Below are 20219 nucleotides of genomic sequence, written 5' to 3' on the forward strand. Positions count from 1 at the left end.
ACCGAACTGATACTCACGACCTACCTTGAGGATAGGCCATCAGTATCAAAATCCCAAAGAAAAATGGGATATCATTTCTAGAGGGTTTCTACTCTGATTATTCTGAAAAATAAGCCTTTGTGAACTTGGCTTGCTACAGGAAAAAAATGATGTGTGGTACTTCAAAATGAATGCTAAAATGTGAAGTCTAAATTGCTAAAAAAAAATGTTAAAAAAAATTATAAAGTGTGGTTAAAATTGTATTTTAATAAAAATAAGCGATTTGTATCGGTATAATAAAGTACAATATGTGACAAAATACATTGTCAGAATTACTTGAATGAATTACAGTTTAGTTGTTCTCTGCTAAAGTGACACATGGCAGATTTCCAAAAGTGGCTTCATCATGAAGGCTCAAGCAGGCTTGGTCATGAAGGGTTTAGAATGTAGGAAATGTTTTCACCAGAAATCAGATGTTAGATGTCACAAGACTCACACAGGGGAGAAGTTATTTTAATTTTTTCAACTTTTGCTATTGAGAAATAGTACAAAAAAAATTGAACAGTACATGTACAGTAAAGCCTCCAGTCATACAAGAGAAAGGAATAGTAATTTACAGCATTGAATGATGGCTGTGCCCGTTATCCAAAAAGCAAATGGAATTCAGAACACCCTGCAGACAACACACATGTAAATGTTATGGTAGCTCTTTAAAGGGGTATTCTCATCTTTGTAATCATGTTTTATCCCCTCTTCCCCCCCCCCCCCCCCCGAGCCTTTTCCTAAATATAATGCATTTTCTAAATCTTCTAGTTTTTTTTTATAAAATTGAAAAATCAAATTGAATTGTTTATAGTCTCATCTATGGGCCACGCCTGCCCACCACTTACCCTGGTGATCTAGTGGCCCGGCCTGTATTACATGCTGTGAGCACGCACGTCGGGTGGCCGCGCATGCGCAGATCAAGTTTACTTCGTGCCGCGGCTCCAAACAAAGGAATATACTTCTGCACATGCGCGGGTGCCCGAACACTTCGGTGGAGGAAGAGAAGAGTCGAACAGCCAGCGGAGGGCATGGGTAAGTATTATTTGTAAATGCCCCACCAATTCCACCAACGATTTATTAATAATATTATCAATCCAGAGCATCATCAATGGGGGCATTTTTCTTCTTAGGGGCACTAATGGGGGCTTTATTTTTCCTGGGGGCACAACTGGAGGCATTATTCTTACTGGGGGGGCACTAATGGGGCATTATTTTTCCTGGGGGCACTAATGGGGCAGTATTCTTCTTAGGGGCACTAATGGGGGCATTCTTCTTGGGGGCATTATTTACCTGGGGGCAATAATGGGACAGTATTCTTCTTGGGGGCACTAATAGGGGCATTATTCTTACTGGGGGCACAACTGGAGGCATTATTCTTACTGGGGGGGCACTAATGGGGGCATTATTTTTCCTGGGGGCAATAATGGGGCAGTATTCTTCTTGGAGGCACTAATGGGGGCATTATTCTTCCTGGGGGCACAACCAGAGGCATTATTCTAACTGGGGGGGCACTAATGGGGGCATTATTCTTCTTAGGGGTTCTAATGGGGGCATTATTCTTCTTGGGGGCACTAATGGGGGCATTTTTTTTCCTGGGGGAAATAATGGGGCAGTATTCTTCTTGGGGGCACTAATGGGGGCATTATTCTTCCTGGGGGCACAACTGGAGGCATTATTCTTACTGGGGGGGCACTAATGGGGGCATTATTTTTCCTGGGGGCACTAATGGGGCACTATTCTTCTTAGGGGCACTAATGGGGGAATTATTGTTCCTGGGGGCACTATTCTTAGGGGAACTAATGGGGGCATTATTCTTCTTGGGGGAACTAATGGGGGCATTATTCTTCTTGGGGGCACTAATCGGGGCATTATTCTTCCTGGGGGAACAACTGGAGGCATTATTCTTCTTAGGGGCACTAATCGGGGCATTATTCTTCCTGGGGACACTAATGGGGGCATTATTCTTTTTAGAGGGACTAATGGGGGCATTATTTTTTTCCTATTTTATTATTATTATTATTTTTCTTATTTTATGCTTGTTGATTTGAAGTTTATTTTTCACAATAAAGCTACATTTCTTTACTAAATTTGTTTTTTCTGTATTATTTTTTTTTTTATGTCATGTGGGTATGCCAACATGTGTGAAATCCATCGCATGCGCAGCTCCATTTTGGACGTAGCACAAAGAAATAAAGATCAGCGCCGGGCGGCCGCGCTATTTCTTTTGTGCCTTCATCTGCAGGAGCAGAGAGGGGTAGGAGCAGAGGACATGAGGCAGGATGGGGTCAGACTCTGGACTACAGCAATGGAGCTGTGGGGGGATTTATGGCTGCTCAGTTCTGGTTGTGTTCATAGTGGCTGCTGCATTATTGAATGGAGGGACACAGAGGGTTGACATTGAATGGAGGGACATTGAATGGAGGGACATAGAGGGGGTGACATTGAATGGAGGAACATAGAGGGGGTGACATTGAATGGAGGAACATAGAAGGGGGTGACATTGAATGGAGGGACACAGAGGGGTGACATTGAATGGAGGGACACAGAGGGGATGACATTCTGAAGTGTAGTGATACAGGGGCGCCGTTATGGAGTGAGGGGACACAGGGGAGGACATTATGATGTTGAGAGAATGGAGGGACATTGCGTCCCCTTTGTCCCTTTACTTCATAATGTCCTCCACTCTGTGTCCCTTGACTCCATAATGGCGTCACCTGTATCCCTACACTTCAGAATGTCATCCCCTCTGTGCCCCTCTATTCTATAATGGCGTCCCCCCCGTGTCCCTCCGTTCTATAATGGTATCCCGTGTCCCTCCATTCTATAATGGCATCCCCCCCTGTGTCACTCCATTCTATAATGGCATCCCCCCCTGTGTCCCTCCATTCTATAATGGCATCCCCCCCTGTGTCCCTCCATTCTATAATGGCATCTCCCCCTGTGTCCCTCCATTCTATAATGGCATCACCCTGTGTCCCTCCATTCTATAATGGCACCCCCCTGTGTCCCTCCATTCTATAATGGCATCCCCTGTGTCCCTCCATTCTATAATGGTGTCCCCTGTGTCCCTCCATTCTATAATGCCGTCCCCTCTGTGTCCTTCCACTCCATAACGCCTTTCCTCTATGTTGCTCCATTCCATAAAGGAGTTCACCCTGAATTCAATTATTGTAATCTAATGTAAAATCGTTGGTGGATTTGGTGGTGCATTTATTCAAATAAAAATGATACTCACCTATTTTGAAGTTGTCCTGGTCCTCCGATACTTCTCCGGCACGCCCTCTTTCTCAATTCTCTTTGATCTTCATGTACGTTGATCTTCTTATACAGCTCTGCTACATCTGTCTTCATGTACACTATATTTCATTATAGGTGTCTAATTCATGAAACTCAGTGTCCCTCCATTCCATATTGGCGTCCCCTGTGTCCCTCCATAGAACATTATGAAGTGGAGGTCATGGTAGTGTAGAGGAAGACAGATGTAGCAGAGCTGTATAGGAAGCTTTTCATCCACAATGCTAGTGGTGGAGGAGGAGACAGATGCACTGTTGCTGAACAACTTCTTATACAGCACTGCTACAAGTGTGGAATTGACTATATATATATATATATATATATATATATATATATAGCAGAGCTGTATAAGCGGATGGTCAGCCTCAGTGATGGTGGAAGGATGAGAGAGATGAACTCGAACTGTATAAGGCTGTTCAGCAACAGTGCTAGTGGGGAAGTGATTATACATATGAAGCAGAGCTGTATAAGCGGATGGTCAGCCTCAGTGATGGTGGAATAGAGTTGTAGCAGAGCTTTATATGCGGACCGTCAAACTCAAGGCTGGTGGGAGAGTATAATAAAGATGTAGCTGAGCTGTATAGGAAGCCCTGGAGCCAAACTTATGATAGGAGACTGGAGAAGACATGTTCCTGAGCTACAAACCGGATTCCAAAAAAGTTGGGACACTATACAAATTGTGAATAAAAACTGAATGCAATGATATGGAGATGGCAAATGTCAATATTTTATTTGTAATAGAACGTAGATGACAGATCAAACGTTAATCCGAGTAAATGTATCATTTTAAAGGAAAAATACGTTAATTCAAAATTTCACGGTGTCAACAAATCCCCAAAAAGTTGGGACAAGTAGCAATAAGAGGCTGGAAAAAGTAAATTTGAGCATAACGAAGAGCTGGAAGACCAATTAACACTAATTAGGTCAATTGTCAACATGATTGGGTATAAAAAGAGCTTCTCAGAGTGGCAGTGTCTCTCAGAAGCCAAGATGGGTAGAGGATCACCAATTCCCACAATGTTGCGCAGAAAGATAGTGGAGCAATATCAGAAAGGTGTTACCCAGCGAAAAATTGCAAAGACTTTGCATCTATCATCATCAACTGTGCATAACATCATCCGAAGATTCATAGAATCTGGAACAATCTCTGTGCGTAAGGGTCAAGGCCGTAAACCATACTGGATGCCCGTGATCTCCGGGCCCTTAAACGACACTGCACCACAAACAGGAATGCTACTGTAAAGGAAATCACAGAATGGGCTCAGGAATACTTCCAGAAACCATTGTCAGTGAACACAATCCACCGTGCCATCCTGCCGTTGCCAGCTGAAACTCTACAGTGCAAAGAAGAAGCCATTTCTAAGCAAGATCCACAAGCTCAGGCGTTTTCACTGGGCCAGGGATCATTTAAAATGGAGTGTGGCAAAATGGAAGACTGTTCTGTGGTCAGACGAGTCACGATTCGAAGTTCTTTTTGGAAATCTGGGACGCCATGTCATCCGGACCAAAGAGGACAAGGACAACCCAAGTTGTTATCAACGCTCAGTTCAGAAGCCTGCATCTCTGTTGGTATGGGGTTTCATGAGTGCGTGTGGCATGGGCAGCTTGCATGTATGGAAAGGCACCATCAATGCAGAAAAATATATTCAGGTTCTAGAACAACATATGCTCCCATCCAGACGTCATCTCTTTCAGGGAAGACCCTGCATTTTTCAACAAGATAATGCCAGACCACATTCTGCATCAATCACAACATCATGGCTGCGTAGGAGAAGGATCCGGGTACTGAAATGGCCAGTCTGCAGTCCAGATCTTTCACCTATAGAGAACATTTGGCGCATCATAAAGAGGAAGGTGCAACAAAGAAGGCCCAAGACGATTGAACAGTTAGAGGCCTGTATTAGACAAGAATGGGAGAGCATTCCTATTTCTAAACTTGAGAAACTGGTCTCCTCGGTCCCCAGAAGTCTGTTGAGTGTTGTAAGAAGAAGGGGAGATGCCACACAGTGGTGAAAATGGCCTTGTCCCAACTTTTTGGGGATTTGTTGACAGCATGAAATTCTGATTCAACATATTTTTCCCTTAAAATGGTACATTTTCTCAGTTTAAAACTTTTGTTCCCGTGATATTATGTTCTATTCTGAATAAAATATTAGAAGTTGGCACATCCACATCATTGCATTCAGTATTTATTCACGATTTGTATAGTGTCCCAACTTTTTGGAATCCAGTTTGTATATATGCATCTATACATAGGTTTACACAATTGTAGTACAGCTGTAATAGAAAGAAATCTGCATCAGTGCTGGTTGGTTGGGGATGGTCATGTTTTATGGGAATGAAATGCACAGATTATAAGTCTTTTTTTTTTTTTTTTTTTTAATTATTCTTTATTTAAAGTTCACACAGAAACAAATCCATAAAAGTCAAATACGCACCGATCAACAGTTCACAATTAATAGCTACAACAATTGCTTTTCCTTTCCCTTCCTTTTCCCATTTCCCACACTCCTCCCCCCCTCCCTCCTCATGGGGACGTGAAAAAAAAATAAAAAAAATAAAAAAATAGAATTCCTAAAACACTAAAGTAGCCAGTTTTTCCACACCTGGTCGAGATTTATTGAGCTTTTTTTGTAATTCTCCATCGCACGTTCTTCTTTAATTGCATTGTCTATCATTTTTCTCCACTGTCCCACCGTCGGTACATCTACTTTTATCCATTTCCTGAGTATAAGCAATCTGGCCTGAAATAGTACTTTATTCAAAACCAGTCGTATTTTTTTATTTAACTTCAGATGTTCAGTTGCCCCTAGGATACAGATTATTGGATCAGTTAGGGCAGCTGAACTTTCAGGAGCACGAATACAGTTTCCATTATTTCTGTCCAATATCTATGGAGCTTGGGACATCTCCAGAAACAGTGTATTAAATCTGCTCTCTCCTCCCAACATTTTGGGCACTTATCTGTTGCTTTTACTCCCATTCTTTTCAACCTCCAATGGAGATCGATGTAATCTGTGCACTATAAAGAATTGTGAGATCTTGTGTGAGCCCCTATCCGAGATTGTAGCGTAGTTTCTAAGGGCATCTCTCCAATTTTCTTCTGTAAGGGAGCCTAGATCTTTCTCCCATTTTCCCACCGCAAGCATTGTGATTTTTTTTCTCTTTCTTTCCATCAAAAGCCTATATCTCCTTGCTGTTGTTCCTGCTCCTTCCCCTACTATAGTAAACTTATCCAACCTGTCTGATTTTTCCCTTCTATACCTGTCCTCCTGTACCAGTTGTCCGCAGTGCATTCCTGAGTTGGAGGTATTTATAGGTATCAATATAGGGGATCCCAAATTCCAATATCATTGTATTGAAATCTTTCAGCTTATCTTCCTCGAAGATCTGGTCTAGATATTTCATTCCTCTTTTTTCCCAATCTATATAGTCCCTTATTGTTTCTAATTCTTTTAAATTTAGATTTTTCCATATCGGTGTATATTTCAAAAACCCTTTGATCTCCAGTGTCTTCTTAATTACCCCCCATACATATTCTATTAAATTTAATATTCTATTATCAGAATTTTTCTTCCCCAAAAAACCTGACTCCAACACCTCTAAGTGGTTACCTCCCTCTTTCCAACCCCATCTATTTAGTTCTTGCCTACCCACTTGACTATCTAAACTACCCTTTATATTCCCATATTGAATTATTAAATAGTAAAGAAACAAGTTAGGAACCGCTAAACCTCCCTCCTGTACTGGGAGCTGGAGGACTTCCTTCTTTATCCGAGGGAATCGCGCCTTTCCAAATGAGGTCCCCCATTAGTCTGTCTAGTAATTTAAAAGTAGTCTGCGATATTATCACTGGAGCATTTTGCAATATATAAGAGTATTTTTGGGAGAAGGACCATTTTTATTAGGTTTACCCTACCTTGGATTGACATTGGCAGTTTTTTACCATATATGTATTTTAGTTCTTAATTCTTTTATTAGGGGGAGGACATTTAATTTTTCATATTCTTCTATATTTCCGGAGATTTGTATGCCGAGATATTTAAAGTTTTCATGTTTTTTAAGAACATGCACCCGTGTGTCTCCTTGTAATTGTCTATCTCCTAATACTAACATATGTGACTTCCCCCAATTTATCTTTAGACCCGAAAAAAAACCCGAAGTTATCTATTATCTCTATCACTCTATTAAACTGGTCTCCAGTGTTTTGCAAAAAAAGTAAAATATCATCCGCATACATTAACAGTTTTTCTTCTCCACCCGCATATTGGAAACCTTTAATCTCCCTATCGTTTCTTATTATATTTGCCAGAGGTTCAATTGCCATAGCAAATAGCAGTGGGGAGAGAGGGCATCCCTGCCTTGTGCCACGAAATAGGGCAAAAGGCAGGGACAAGCTCCCATCCACTGCCACTCTAGCCCTAGGGTTTAGATATATTAACTGAATCCACCCTAATAATCCCTCCCCTATACCAAATCTCCTTAACACTGCCCATAAATAGTCCCATTCGATACAGTCAAATGCCTTTTGGGCATCCAGTGAGAGTATCGCTTTCTCCCCTGTGTCCAATCTATTAGCTTCGATATTAAGGAATGTCCTTCTTATATTAGAGTATATTGTTCTGCCCGGTATAAATCCTGTCTGATCTTTATTTATTATTACTTTGATAACCCTTGAGAGCCTATCCGCTAAAACTTTTGCCAGAATTTTAACATCTGTATTCAACAGGGATATTGGCCTGTATGAACTGGGATCCGTTTGTTCTTTTCCTTTTTTTGGATTAGCGTAATAATTGCTTCCTTCATAGAGTTCGGTAGGTCGCCTAACTTTCGAGCCTCGTCCAGTGTTGTCTTTAATTCTGGTGTTAGAACCTGGGAGAAGGTTTTATATATTTCAAAAGGAAGCCCATCCCCACCTGGTGCTTTCTCGGGTTTGACCTTCCCCAGAGCTAGATTTATTTCTGCTACCGTTATTTCTTTTTCCAAATATTCTTTTTGGGACTTAGATATCCTATTAAAGGCGATCTTATCTAGGTATAAATCTAGCTCTTGTTTTGAATATTGTACCCTAGACTTATATAGCTCTATAAAGTATTCCCAGAACACTTTTTTAATACCTTCGGGTGTGGTGGTTAATTTACCCGTTTTATCTTTAATTGCACCTATCCATGATTTCCCTTTTTGATTTCTCACTATATTTGCTAGTATTTTACCGACCTTTTCACCCTCTGAGGCTAGTTGGATGCCTTGAAAGAGCAGTTCTTTCCTGCTTTTCTCTAATTGATAAATCTTCATCTTTTCCTGTTCTTCCTCCCAAACTCTCTTATTTGGTGCAGTAGGATATCTCATACATGCTGTACCTGCCTCTTGCAATTTTTTCTCCAATGTCCTTCCCATTCTCTCTGTTTCTTTTTTTCCACTGGTTTACCTTTTTGAAACAGTACTCGCCTCAAGAATGCCTTGAAGGTGTCCCAAACCACAAGTCTACTGGCAGACCCGTTATTTTCCATAAATTTTTTTTTTAATTCCTCGGTTACGCTCTCTTTATCTGAAATCAATGATAGCCAATGGGAGTTGAACTTAAACAGCGATGGAGTATTGTCCTTATTCAGATCTAAATCGACTAGTCATTGCATTATGGTCTGACAAGGCCATAGGTATATACTTTGTCGTGATCCTATTTAGGGACATTAGATTTTTATTTCCAAAAGTCATATCAATTCTCGACCAAGTTTGGTGTGTTTTTGAGTAGCAAGAATATCTAATTTCATCCGGGTGTTGAACCCTCCAAACATCTACCCAATTGAATTCATGGGCTACTTTACATAAATCTGCATTTTGTGCTCCTCCCCCTCTGCTAGGCGTCCTATCCCTGAGTGGAATCCATAACCGCATTATAATCCCCTAACGCAATCAATATACATTCCTGTTTATTCAACATAAATCTATACAATTGATACAAAACATCTGATTTATATGGTGGTGGAATATATATATTTGCGATTACAGTTTTAATCCCTTCTACAGAACAATGTAAGAAGAGGTATCTACCATGATCGTCAATCTCACAAGGCCAGAGATTCAAACTTAATCTTATTATGTATCAAAATTGAAACCCCTCTGGAGTAAGTAGTGTATACAGAGTGATATCCCGCCACCACCCATCCCCTCTCCAACCATCTTATTGACCCCTTATCCAAATGTGTCTCCTGGAGGCAGATGATAGCTGGCAGGAAACCTCTTCATCCACTCAAGGATAGCATATCTTTTAACCCTCTCACGGAGCCCCCTCACATTCAGTGAAAGGATCCTAACCATCTAACAGAGGGGGAGGAGGAAAAAAAAAATAAAAAATAATTTTTTCGCCACGTCCCCAGCCCCCCCCTCGCCCCCCCCCTCTATATAGTCCCCCCTTCTGCTGTACAGCAGTCCGGGCGACTCCATATCTTAGCGTGACTCCTATTGCCCCCCCCCGCAGCCTCAAAGGCCCTCTCCATCCGCCCAGTCACTGACTTCCTCCGAAGTCTGAAAGAATGAGAATCTTGCCGTTATGTTCCACCCTTAGTTTTGCCGGAAAAAGTAAGCTATATTTTATACCAGCCTCTCTTAATCTTTTTTTGACAGATATAAATTCTCTTCTTTGTACGTTAGTGCTAAATGAATAGTCCGGAAAGAGTTTGATCTTTACCCCCTGTATATAATATTTTTCTGAGGTTCTTGCATCAGCTAGTATTCCATCTCGGTCCTTAGATAGTAAACATTTCACCAGTATAGATCTGGGATAGTCCCCTGGTGCCCTATTTTTTGTGGGGACCCTGTGTGCTCTTTCAACGGAGAATAGGGGAGAAAGAGTACCTACTTTACTATTTTCCCTCAACCATTTTTCCATAAATTCAGTGCAGTTTCCTCCCTCCGCTCTCTCTGGGACCCCCACACATCTTATATTAGCCCTTCTAGATCTATCCTCCTGATCTACCAGTTTTTGTTCCATCTTAACATTTGTTTGTTTTAAAAGTGCCACCTCCTTCTCTAATTTCTGCACAGATTTCTCTAGGGTGGGAATCTTTTTTTCCATCTCTTGTAGGCGATATCTGACTTTTTCCATCTCGGCTCTGATAACCATAACGTCCGTCTGCACTGCCCCAAGCTGGGTCACTAAATTACCCATTAAATTTTCCATCCTTGAGACAGTGCAGAGTATATCCTGTACCATTTTTACATCCGTTTCTGTGTATGTCACAGGTATTCCCCTATCCCCCTCTCCTCCCTCCGATGGCTTCTCATGTTTCAAATCCTGTACTCTGGCATCCGCCATTTTTTCTTTTTGTGGGGATCTAAGCCCAGGTGAATTCGGGGCCAGGTACTTATTTAGACTCGCTTGTTTAGGCCCACTTTCAAGCCCTCCTGCTGATCGCCTAATAGTACTCCCCGCGGGGCCACGTTGTTCTTCCCTTTTTTTTGACGGCATTTTAAGATCTCTTTCCTCTTTTCTTAAACCTATTTCACTTTTATTATCTTTTTTTTATTTTATTTCTTTTTCACCTCCTTTCCTCCTCCCTTCCTTCCCCCTTTTTTCCCCCCTTCTCCTCTCCCCCCCTCACCTCTTTTCTTTCTCTATTCCTATCCTTCTTTCCTTCCCTCCCCCCCTCCTCCTTTCTTCCCCTTCCTTCCTCCCCCTCCCCCTTCTCTCCCCCCCTTATCCTCTTCCTTTTTCCTCCCCAGTTAATCACAGAAATCCAATACAATCAATACATTGCATGATTAATTACATGGGTTAGTTCAGAGGGAAAGGAAAAAGAGAGAGAGGAAAAAAAAAAAAAAAAAAAGAAGTCCACAATATCAATGGGATCCGGTCGAAGACGGCGATGCTCCTTAGAGGGTCGGGGTCTGGATTCCAGGGGGTATAGTCAGTTAAATAATTAATTCAGGAGGGTGTAGTACAGTTAAGTATCTTGAGAGGGGGGGGGGTGGACGGGGATCCCAGTCGGGGTTGTTAGAATTGTTAAACATTGCATTGCACACCATACCCCAAACCTCCTCCCCCCTCCCCCATTCTCCTCTTTTTTTATTTTTTTTTGACTCAGTTCAGTTCACACTGGCACACACTGGCGCGGTCCACTCTCAGTAACTGCCTCCAGTTGTCTCAATATAAGTTGCCCCCTTTATTTTACGGCGGCGTCAATTTGGATTCTGCACCCCAATAGTCGCAGTCACATCTACAACGGCCAACAAACCCGCTGTCACCTGCAATCTCAGGGGTACTTAACAAGGGTAGCTAACTCTACCACAAGAACCTATGGACAGTCCTTCTTTAGTTTTCCGCTTCCGAATTGCTGAAGTAGCCGCCTTTCAGATATTACCGGCGGAGCTGGCCTTACCACTTAAGAGTCAGTATATGCAAGAGGAGTTAGTAAAGATCAAAATAGAAACAAAAATCACAGAGACCGGAAAAGTATCCCCCCGATATCCTCTCTGTCAGGACCAGGGTTTTCACTGTTAGTAAGCAAATGTCGGTTATCGGGTATCAACCAGAGCTCCCCTTTAGCACCACAAGTTAGTACACTGTGCACTGTATTCCGGCCCTACCGACCTTCATCCTGTCAGCGCTTTTTTTTTCCCCCTCCCATACCACCGATGCTGCGATATCTCACCGCCCGACGGCTCAGGTCTCAGGTCTTCCGGGGGCAGCGATACAGGTCCGGACACCAGCGTCAGGCTCTCAGAATCAGGGCGGCAGTCAGGGCGGCAGTCAGAGCGGGCACGGCTTCAGTGCATGGGCCGCGGTGGTCGGCAGGCTATCATGGGCTGCGGCGGTCCGGCATCCAGGCGATGGTACCAGCGGAGGTACGGTACCAGCATAGGTACGGACGGCCAGCGGCCGGCGTGCAGGAGAGGCGGGGGGAGGACGGGGGGCGTAGCCCTAGCGTCACACGTCAGACGCTCTCACGCATCTCCTCTCCTGGTTGCTCTATATTACACCTTTTGTGCGGCAAGGTAACAAGAAATAGCTTTTTTGGCACGTTTTTTTTTTGTTGTAATTTGCAACATTCATCTGACAGGTTAGATCATGTGGTAATTTTATAGAGCAGGTTGTCACGGATGTGGCGATACCTAATATGTATAAATTTTTTTTTTATTTATGTAAGTTTTACACAATGATTTCGTTTTTAAAACAAAAAAAAAATGTTTTAGTGTCTCCATAGTCTAAGAGCCATTGTTTTCTCAGTTTTTGGGAGATTATCTTAAGTAGGGTCTCATTTTTTGCGGGATGAGATGATGGTTTGATTGGCACTATTTTTGGGTGCATATGACTTTTTGATAGCTTGCTATTACACTTTTTGTGACGTAAGATGACAAAAAATGGCTTTTTTTACACCGTTTTTATTTTTATTCTTTTACGGTGATCATCTGAGGGGTTAGGTCATGTGAGATTTTTATATAGCCGGTCAATACGGATGCGTCGATACCTAATATGTATACTTTTTTTTTATCTATTTAAGTTTTACACAATGATTTCATTTTTGAAACAAAGAAAATCATGTTTTAGTGTTTCCATAGTCTAAGAGCCATAGTTTTTTCAGTTTTTGGGCGATTATCTTGGGTAGGGTATGATTTTAGCAGGATGAGATGACGGTCTGATTGGTACTATTTTGGCGTACATGCGACTTTTTTGATCACTTTTATTACCTTTTTTGGGAAGTAAGGTGGTCAAAATTTCAATTTTCTCATAGTTTTTTATTTTTATTTTTTTATGGCGTTCACCGTGCGGGGAAATTAACATAACCGTTTTATAGATAAGGTCGTTACGGACGTGGCGATACCTAATATGTGTAGTGTATTTTTTATTTTATTTTTATTCAGTGATAAATGTTTTTTTTTTTTATCTTAACTTTTTTGTCCCAGACCCATATGAAGATCCAGTGGGTCTGATGTCTGTATAATACAGTACAGTACATTATATAGGGTACTGTATTTTACTTACACTTTTTCTGAACAGATCTATGCCTTTAGCATAGATATGTTCAGCACCATGGACAACAGGATGCCTGAGAAGGCGTCCTGTTGCCATGGGAACCTTCCCCGTCTGCTCAGTTGTAGCCACAACTGCGCAGACGGGGAAGGGTAAGAACGGGGCTGTCTGGGGGCTCTCTCCCTCTCCATCGGGGGGCTGCAAAGGCACAGCAGCCCCCCGATGGGAGAGGGAGGGTGCTCCCTGAGCTGTTAACCTTTTCCATACAGCGGTCCATATGGACCGCGGTATGGAAAGGGTTAAACGGCTGACATCGCATCACCAATGTCAGCCGTTTATACCAGTGTGTCAGCAATGTGCTGACACCCTGGTATACCACTGCACACCAACGATTATTCAAGGGGAGGCGGGCGGTGCGGCAGGCGGGATCGCGATCCCCCGCCCGCCTTCCCTTGAATAATCGTTGGTGTGCAGTCGTATACCAGGGTGTCAACACCGCCTGCGACACCCCCCCTGCACCACCCGCCCACATAATATCATTCAGGGGTGCAGAGGGGGTTAATAAAACTTTATTTGGGGCATTTTAAAGTTTGATCCCCGCTGGCAGAGACCGCGGGGATCAGAATCGGCTGAAAGCGCAGCAAACCGCAGGTCTGAATTGATCTGCGGTTTGCTGCAATCGCCGATACGGGGGGGGTCACATGACCCCCCGGCGTTGTGACAGGATGCCGGCTGAATGATTTCAGCCAGCATTTCGTTTGGATTAACCCCCGGGGCGCCGCAATCTTATTTTAAACTCATGACGTACCGGTAAGTCATGGGTCCTTAAGGACTCGGGAAACATGCCGTTTCGTCATATGTCCCTAAGGGGTTAACAAAGTTTGAATACCTTGAGGGGTGTACTTTCTTAGATGGAGTAACTTTTTAGGACTTTCTCTTCTAGGGGTACAACGGGGGGGGGGGGGGGCTTGAAATGGGACATGGTATAAACAAAACCAGTCCTGCAAAATCTGCCTTCCAAAACCCATATGGCGTTCCCCTCCTTCTGTCCTCCCGTTTGGCCAAACAGTAGTTTAGGACCACATATGGGGTGTTTCTGCAAATTACAGAATCAGGGCAACCCATATTGAGTTTTATTTGGCAGTTAACCCATGCTTTGTTCCTGGAAAAAAATGGATTAAAATGGAAAATTTTCTCAAAAATATAAATTCTTAAATTTTATGTCCATTTGCTATGAACTCTTGTGGAAGACCTAAAGGGTTAACAAAATTTGTAAAATCAGTTTTGAATACCTTGAGGGGTGTAGTTTCTAAAATGGGGTCATTTTTGGGTGGTTTCTATTACGTAAGCCTCACAAAGTGACTTTAGACCTGGACTGGTCCATAAAAAGTGGGATTTGGAAAATTTCTGAAAAATTTCTAAATTTGCTTCTAAACTTTTAAGCTATGTAACATCCCCAAAAAATAAAATGGCATTCCCAAATTGATACAAACACTAAGTAGACATATGGGGAATGTAAAGTCATCACAATTTTTGTGGGTATTACTATATATTACAGAAGTAGAGAAACTGAAACTTAAAAATTTGCAAATTTTTCCATATTTTTGGTAAACTTGGTATTTTTTTATGCAAAAAAACAAAACTTTTTTTACCCAATTTTAGCAGTGTCATAAAGTACAATATGTGACGAAAAAACAATCTCAGAACGGCCTCGGTAAGTAAAGGCGTTTTAAAGTTATTCACACATAAAATGACATTGGTCAGATATTCAAAAAATGGCCAAGTCCTTAAGGTGAAATAAAAAAGTGCTATTGCGAAAATCCCTAATGATGCGATTTTTTTTCCACGGTACACGCAACATTTTATAAGGTCTCATGAGATATTAGTGATTGGTGCACTAAGTATTGTTGTGAGAACTTGCCTTTACAGGCCCCAAAAATTAGCCAATAGGCATTCACCTGACAGCACACAACTATGTAGGATTCTGTGGCTGAAGGGACAGTATGGGCTGAACGTCCTTTCGGACCAGTAGAAATGATTGGTTCCAATAGTGTTTGTCACTCTGTATAGACGCGGTAAGGCAGCAAAACCACAAACAAATGCTCCACTACCCAAATGCACTATATAGAAAATATATTATTGGTATGTAACACCCCTGCTTCAATCAATTTTTTTGGGGGGGGGGCAACTGGTAAATCACACCAGTAGAAATTCATGGTTCCAGTAGCGTTTGTCACTCTGTGTGGCTGCAGTATCGCAGTAGAACCGCACAATACAATTGCACTATAATATACTTTCTATGTTAGAAAGTATATTATAAGTATATTACACCCCTCAGTATGTCACACCTATCGATAGCACGCCTATACCAGTCCTTAAAAGGAATTTTCTGGCCCTATTAGCTAGCGTTTGGTGTCCCTAATAGTCTGTCCCTGCTCCACACAGCAACCTCTCCCTACACAGGCAAAAGACTGAATGTAAAATATCAGCCAGATCAGGTTTATTAATAAGGTAGGGGGTATGTCCATGTGTTGAACTGTCTCAATTGGCTGTCCTGTACCACCTGATGGATGTGTCATGGGTCAAAGTTCTTCACAATGTAAAAGAATATGTCGGGCGTGAACATTGCCATATGTTCACATGTTCGGCGAATCGCGAACGCTCAAAGTTCACCGCAAAACGACTGCCTGGCGAACCACAAGGCCATCTCTACCAAACATTAGGCATTCACCGGACAGAAAAGGCTTTTTATGCCGCTGTATTTACCTAAGACAGGGGCCATTATTTGTTCTGGGTGGTGGCGGATATTTGTGGGCTGGCATGATGAAATTCAATTAAACGTGGTCATCACAGGTGTTGAATTCCTCCGAGATCCATGCCTCATTAATTTTTAGAAATGTGAGCTAGTCCACACTGTCGTGAGTTAGGCAAGTGCGCTTATCGGTCACTCTCCCCCTTGCTGCGCTGAACGTCCTTTCGGACAGGACACTCGACAAGGGGCAAGCCAAGAGTTCCATGGCAAATTGTGCCAGCTCTGGCCACAGGTCAAGCCTGCACACCCAGTAGTCCAGGGGTTCCTCGCTTCTCAGAGCCTCCACATCAGACGTTAACCCGATGTAGTCAGACACCTGTCGGTCTAGGTGTTCCCTGATGATGGATCCGGACGGCGGCTGTCGATGGGTTGGTTGCAAGAATAATCTTCTATCCGAAGTGACCAACACATCTTCAAACCGCCCTCTTCTTTCATGCTCGGTAGGATTGGTACTCACAACTGTTTCTCTGTGGGTGGAAATTCCTCTGCCAGCGCCCGCAACAGTAGAATAAAGCATCTCTCATGGCAAGGCTAGAAAATGTTGCATTCTGACAGCTGTTTGTGAAGCTGGTAACATGTCCGCCATTTTGTGTTTGTATCGGTGGTCTATATATTAGTTTTTAGAATATTCATCATTTTTTTTCCATCTGAACACATGATTCCTCCCTGCTTTTTGCTTGTGTGCCAATGAGTCATTGACCCACAACCAACTTAAGCAGGGAGGAATCATGATGACTTCAGATGAAAAAAAATGAAGAATATTCTAAAAAATGAATATATAGCACTATATTGAATATAGTGCTATATAATCGTTTTTTAGAATATTCGTCATTTTTTTCCATCTGAAGTCATGATTCCTCCCTGCTTAAGTTGCTTGTGAGCCAATGACTCATTGGCCCACAAGCAAGAAGAAGGGAGGAATCATGTATTCAGATGGAAAAAATGATGAATATTCTAAAAACAAATATATAGCACCATATTATAAATATTTGCGAATTCTCCAAGTGCCCAAATTCGAGATTAAAATTTGCTCTTTGAATATTTGCACTCAACACTAGTGGTGGTGTCTGTGGGGGTGCACACTGCAGAGAGCGAGGAGGGTGAAGATACAGAGGATGAGGAGGGTGCAGAAGCAGAAGGCTGAGTGAGCAACTCAACTAACTCTGGTGCATCCTTTGACGTAATTGCATGCACCTTCTCCAACTTCACACTTAGGCTCCGACCTGGTGCACCTGCCCAACCCCTAGCTCCGCTGCGGAATTACCGTCCACTTCCTCTGCCTATCATTTTTTAAAATGACCCTGTGACAAAGTCCCTATAGAAGAGCAGTATTTATGGAAGCAGGTATTTAGAACCACTTAATGATTATTTGCTGGAAGCAGGTATATCAAACCCCTTAATCATTTTTTTTTTTTGGGGGGGTATATCACACCAGTTGAAATTATTTGTTCCAAAAGCGTTTGTCCCTCTGTATAGCTGGGGTTTCTCAGCAGAACTGCACACAACTCCTGCAAATTACAAATGCACTATACCAAAAGTATATTCTAGGTATATCACACCCCTGCTTCAATCAGTTTTTTTGGGGGGCAAATGTTATATCACACCAGTTGAAATTATTTGTTCAAATAGCATTTGTCCCTCTGTATAGCTGGGGTATCTCAGCAGAACCGCACACGACTGCTGCACAATGCAAATGCACTATATGGAAAGTATATTCTAGGTATATCAGACACCTGCCTCAATCAGTTTTTTTGGGAGGCAACTGGTAAATCACACCAGTTGCAATTAGTTATTCCAAAAGCGTTTGTCCCTCTGTATAGCTGCATTTTTGCAGCAGAACCGCATACAACTGCTAGACAATACAAATGCACGATAATGTTAGAAAGTATATTATAAGCAGGGCTGGCCTTAGGTGTTCAGGCGCCCTGTGCGAGCTAACCTTGTGGCTCGCACAGGGTAACGATCCCCACTGCTGCGCTGAACGTCCTTTCGGACCAGTAGAAATGATTGGTTCCAATAGTGTTTGTCACTCTGTGTAGACGCGGTAAGGCAGCAAAACCACAAACAAATGCTGCACTACCCAAATGCACTATATAGAAAATATATTATTCGTATGTAACACCCCTGCTTCAATCAATTTTTTTCAATCAATTAGCCCTGGTCACATAAACATACACAAAGAGGAAAAAAATCTTTGTAACAAATATTTTATTTGTATTACAGATAATTTAAGTGCAAGTGCAAACAAGTGCAATAATAAATAACTGGATTGACTGGTAACAATAATGTATGTCAAACACATTAAATACAGAAAAAAACTGCTAAATGAGATAATATATGTGCAAATGCAATAATAACTGGGAACATTGGTAGACAAAATATACACCTCCTGTCCTGACAAGTAATATTAATATTAATCTAAACCTCAAAATACAACTTTACGTGCTTTTGTCTTTGCAAACTCATCAATCAGGTTCAAGTCCAACATCTTCAATACATCGCTTTCAATTGATAATACTGATAAAGAGGTTAGTCCGTCATCAGTCATTGATGATCTCAGATACATTTTAATGAGTTTTGACTTGGAAAAGCTGCGTTCTCCTGACGCCACAGAAACAGGAATTGTTAATAGAATCCGAAGTGCTATCCACATGTTTGGAATTGTGTCAGTCAGGCCATTTCTCACTATGAAATTGAGTGTATGGCGTGGTGCTGTGGCATCTTGAGGTAGTAGGCTTTGTATATGCCAAAGCTCCTCTGAAAGATCTAGACCATTAATGTCAGATTGGCTGCTCTTCTCTAATGCCTTCTGCAACTGCAAGCAACAGTCCCTTAAAGGGGTTGTCCGGGTTCAGAGCTGAACCCGGACATACCCTTATTTTCACCCCGGCAGCCCTCCTGAGCCTGGCATCGGAGCATCTCATGCTCCGATGCGCTCCCGTGCCCTGCGCTAGATCGCGCAGGGCACAGGCTCTTGTGTTTTCAATAACACACTGCCGGGCGGTAACTTCCGCCCAGCAGTGTGTTCGGTGACGTCACCGGCTCTGAGGGGCGGGCTTTAGCTCTGCCCTAGCCGTTTTACTGGCTAGGGCAGAGCCAAATCCCGCCCATCAGTGCCGGTGACGTCACCGGGCTGCCTGTCAGCCCCATAGAGAGCCCGGTACGTCACCGGAACTCAGAAAAATGCCTTTGCCCTGCGCGATTTAGCGCAGGGCAAAGGAGAGCATCAGAGCATGAACTGCTCCGATGCTCATGTCAGGGGGGCTGCCTGGGTGAAAATGGAGGGATGTCCAGGTTCAGCTCTGAACCTGGACAACCCCTTTAAGTTTTCTCTTGCTGAAAGATGTCTCATATCTTATAGAAATCTCCATACTTTGTTGTGTTGTTCCATTTGAGTAAAACGCTCCTCCAAAGATTTAGCAGCAGTATCAACCAAAACACAAAAAAAATCTATTTTACATTTTTTCGTGGTTTCTGTTAAAGGTTCATCTTGGCATTCATAATCAAAGAAGGCCTTTTTTTCTGTGGATACGAGAAGGATTTTTAAAAACAGGCTCCACATTCACTTTTTCTGCTAGTTCTTTTGCAATTTGGAAGGAGCTTTTAAATCCAGACTCTCTGAAATTTATTAAAACATTTAGACATTTCTGGATTAGGTTTGAGACAAAAATTATATCCGCAGCCTCATTCTGCATAGCTTTGCTCACAATATTAACTTGGTACAATATATCATACCAAACACACAATGACATTATAAATTTAAACTCCACAATCTGCTGAGATAGTGTGTTAGCCTCATGACAAATGTTTGGTTCAGTGTGGGTTTCCTCAGAGAAAACGATCAATGCTTCTTGTATTTCGCCTAGATTATGTCTTAGTGGTTTTAGGCAATTTATACTGCATTCCCACCGAGTAGTGCACAAAGGCTTTAAAGTGAGGCCAGAAACATGGTCAGACAAAATTTTCCATCTCTTCACGGATCCTGAGAATATAACATAAAGGCGCTGAATGATACCAAATAGCTGCATTGACTCTTTGCATGAACGTACTGCATCTCCAATAACCAGATTAAGACAATGACAGCCAGATGGTACAAATACTGCTCTTGGGTTTATGTTT

The sequence above is a fragment of the Bufo gargarizans genome, chromosome 3 (genome assembly GCF_014858855.1).
Source record: "Bufo gargarizans isolate SCDJY-AF-19 chromosome 3, ASM1485885v1, whole genome shotgun sequence".
NCBI classification, from domain to species: Eukaryota; Metazoa; Chordata; class Amphibia; order Anura; family Bufonidae; genus Bufo; species Bufo gargarizans.